We start from the raw sequence: 3,283 nt of genomic DNA, 5'->3' as shown, positions 1-3,283 counted from the left end.
TGGCAGCCGCCACCACCCCCGGAGCTGTGACAGCCACCCCCCGAGCTGTGACAACCACCGCTGCTCTGGCGCTGCTGCCGGTGGCACTGGTCCTTCTCCTGGCGGGAGCACATGGTCCTGTGCTGGCTGACCTGTGGGGACACAGGAGCTGTCAGGGGCTTTTCCTTCCTGCTCCTGCCCTTCCAGGCAAGAGGAATCTGGGTGTTCCTTTTTCCAGTCTCAGCCAGATCCCACAATTGTCTTTAAAGCTTGCACTGGATCCTTTTCCCCCATGGGATTGTCCCACCAAAGGCGCTGGGGACACCCAGGCTGTGCCTGGCTTTCCAAAGCGGAGCCATGCCGAGCCCACACCCCAGACCCTCCCTCCATGTCCCAACCTCTTCTCCCTCTGAGCTCCTGGGCTCCCTCCTCACCCACCCCCTGCTCCCAATTCCCCGCAGAACAAATCCCAGCCCAGTTCCAGGTGTGGAGGTCCAAACCCATCCACCCCCCAGAGTGCTCCGGAGCCCCCCAGCTCTTACCTGAGCTGCTCGTGCAGGGAAGAGACGAGGAAGGAATGAGAGGGAATGAGGCTTTCTGGGACAGGAGCACTTTTATACCCTCTCTGCACACCCCACCTGGAGAAGAAGCCCCTCCCTGTCCCACAGCTCTGCCCGTTCATTTAATTCGCCGATGGCTTTTTTTTATTTCTTTGCCTCCCCATTCCTCGGCCTCCTGGGGTGACTCACCTGATCCACGCTGGGATTGCCTCTCCTTATAGGTCGCCTTTCCTGTCCACAGAAGTTTAATTGCCGGCTGTGCCTGCGCAGAGCTGGGCTGGGGGAGTCGTGTGGGCGGCCCTGGTTTCCCCAGGTCGGGTTTGGTGTTGATCACACCCGGGGAGGGATCCTGAACCTTTGGGTTCAGGGTTTGGGAAATGATGTCTCACCCCTAAATCACAACATCCTTCCAGAATGGCCTGAGGTTCTCTAGGCCTGTGACTCCCCTGAGATGGGCCTGGAAGTGCCGATGGCATCTTTGGGAAGGGAGAAAACTCTTCCTTAGTGGGAATTCCCTCCATGCTGGGCACTGCTGAAGGGAACGTCCAGTGCTGTGTCCAGGTCTGGGCCTGTGCGGCAAGAGGGGCTGGAGTGAGTGCGGAGAAGGGAACGGAGCTGGAGAGGGGGCTGGAGAATTCCTGAGGGAGCTGGGGGGGTTCAGCCTGGAGAAAAGGAGGCTCAGGGGGAATTTCTGGCTCTCCACAACTCCCTGACAGCAGGTTCAGGTTGGAATCAAGAGGAATTTCCTCCTGGAAAGGGAGCTCAGGCCTTGGAAGGAGCTGCCCAGGGAGGTTTGGAGTCACCATCCCTGGAGGTGTCCAAGGAAGGCCTGGACGTGGCCTTCAGTGCTGCGGGCTGGTGGCAAGGTGGGCATCGGGCACAGCTTGGACTTGAAGGCCTTGGAGGGCTTTTCCAACCTCAGGGATTTTGGGATTTGCCTGGAATCACCGTTGGTGCATTCCTCTTAGAACCAGTCAAAACACGGTGGGGCCATGAAGAAACTCCAAGGTTTCTGCTGCTGCCAGGAGGACCACAAGCAGCTGGAATTCTTATTTTTGGAAGGGATAAGCCCTGCCCTGGGTAGCGATCCAGGATTAGCAAGGTGCTTAATTATGTGGTTGACTCTCAGCCTGGGAATAATTCCAGAGCAGCTTTGCCGTGGTTTTATTCCAGGTGAGCGGCTCCGGTGCTGCTGGAGGAGGAGGAGGCATCCCATGGGAGCCCTTGGCCACACACGATGGTGCCATGTTATGGGGAACTGGCAGACCCCAGGGACTTTCTCCAGAGCTGTAGGAACATCCTTTTTAGGTTTTCCCTGATGCCCAATTAGCTCCTAATTAGCCAGTGCTATTCTGACGGATGCACAGCCCCACACAGAGAGCTCGTGATGGGCAATAATTTGGGATACTCCCTGTACCTTTCTGCTGTGTGGGCTGGGAATTCTTTAGGACCACGGAGCTCGTGGCTCGTGCCCTTTTCTCTCAGTGCTTCTGGAAGATGTTTCAATCATTAAACAGACAGCAAATAAAGGCTGAAATCCGGATTTGATTTGTCTTTCACCACGTTGGTTAAGGTTTTATGGTGACCACAGGGAGATGGAGGCCGAGTGGTTCCTGCCATCCAAAACCCATCCACATTTGCTGTTACCCAAACATGGAGGATTTTGGGAAAGGTGAGAGGACAGGGCAGGTGAAGGAATCAGGTGAGCAACCTGAAGCTTCTCCTGTATTGCTAAACTCCTGTCATGATCTAGAACAGTGTCAGGGCAAGCTGTGCCTGGGTTTGCTCACTGCTCTTTAATTGGGTTTTGTTCTGGCCTCAGCAGAAATGTGGTCAATGACCTCTGGGAAAAAAAGACTCAAAGGAATTTTTGGCTCTTGGCATCGCCCTGCGTTCAGTGCCTCGTGTTTTAATTGCTCTGAGTTTGTTAACAATGGGCACCTCTACATTTTGTGGCTGGCCACTTTAATGTGCCTTGAAAATGGGTTTGAAAATGGGGGACTCAAGGCAAATTCCAGACGCGGACAAGGAGCCTTCCTGAGCGATCCCTGCTCTGAAAACAGGGAGTGAGCTGCTGCCTGCACCCTTTTCAGCAATGCCAGAAATTTCTGATCCTCCTGACGCATTCGAGAACAATCTTATCAAGGTAACATCCACTTCATGGATGGCAATACCAGAGCAATAAATTACCCAATTCGTTTTAATTACAAGTTGAGAAGAAATTTAGCAGTAACGATCATTGTGTAACAATCGCGCTACGCCCCTGGTAGGGCAGAGCTCTGGCAGGGCTGGGCACAGCGTTTCTAGAAAGGCTGGCTGGGGGTTTGCCACCAGCACGTGGTGGTACCTCCCCCAAGGGCGGCGTTTTGGGGCCAAATGGCAGAAAAAAAGGGGTTCTTTGTCTCTAGGATTCTTTGGCTCAAAGCTTCTCCCAAATTCTGGATTGTGGTGGCCCAAATGTAGTAACAGACTGATCCAGAGACAACAGTGCCAGCGTGAACAAAGAGTTTATTTCAGCACCCACAGAGAAGCTTGGGAGAGGTTACAGCACTCACCGGGGGAGGGGAAGGACACATTTTCCTTGGAAATTGCTGGGGACACGCAAAGCTTTCTGAGCTCGGCACAAGATCCAGGACATTTCCTGTGGATCACCTGCAGGCGGTGGGGTGATCACTTCATTTTCGAGGATACTTGGTAGATTTGCTGCTGGCACTCCTGCGGCTTTCCATGGCAGGATCCACCAC

At 54.1% G+C, this 3,283-nt stretch overlaps 2 long non-coding RNA genes across 2 annotated transcripts in view; one reads left to right on the top strand and one right to left on the bottom strand.

The window, feature by feature from the left end:
• Window positions 1–2,827, top strand: part of LOC108448112 — a 6,285-nt gene extending 3,458 nt beyond the window's left edge. Inside the window, exons 2-3 of the long non-coding RNA XR_001863895.1 lie at window positions 1,331–1,337; window positions 2,815–2,827. This is a non-coding gene — a long non-coding RNA (uncharacterized LOC108448112). The remainder of the gene's footprint in view (window positions 1–1,330; window positions 1,338–2,814) is intronic.
• On the bottom strand, window positions 43–653 carry LOC108448110. The gene is made up of 2 exons (XR_001863893.1): window positions 522–653; window positions 43–131 (listed from the first exon to the last, which is right to left on the bottom strand). It is a non-coding gene; the product is annotated as an uncharacterized LOC108448110 (long non-coding RNA).
• Window positions 2,828–3,283: the final 456 nt, after the last annotated feature.

Source organism: Corvus brachyrhynchos, unplaced genomic scaffold, assembly GCF_000691975.1.
Source record: "Corvus brachyrhynchos isolate BGI_N302 unplaced genomic scaffold, ASM69197v1 scaffold787, whole genome shotgun sequence".
Lineage (NCBI taxonomy): Eukaryota > Metazoa > Chordata > Aves > Passeriformes > Corvidae > Corvus > Corvus brachyrhynchos.
This window is presented reverse-complemented; position numbering and strand designations above follow the sequence as displayed.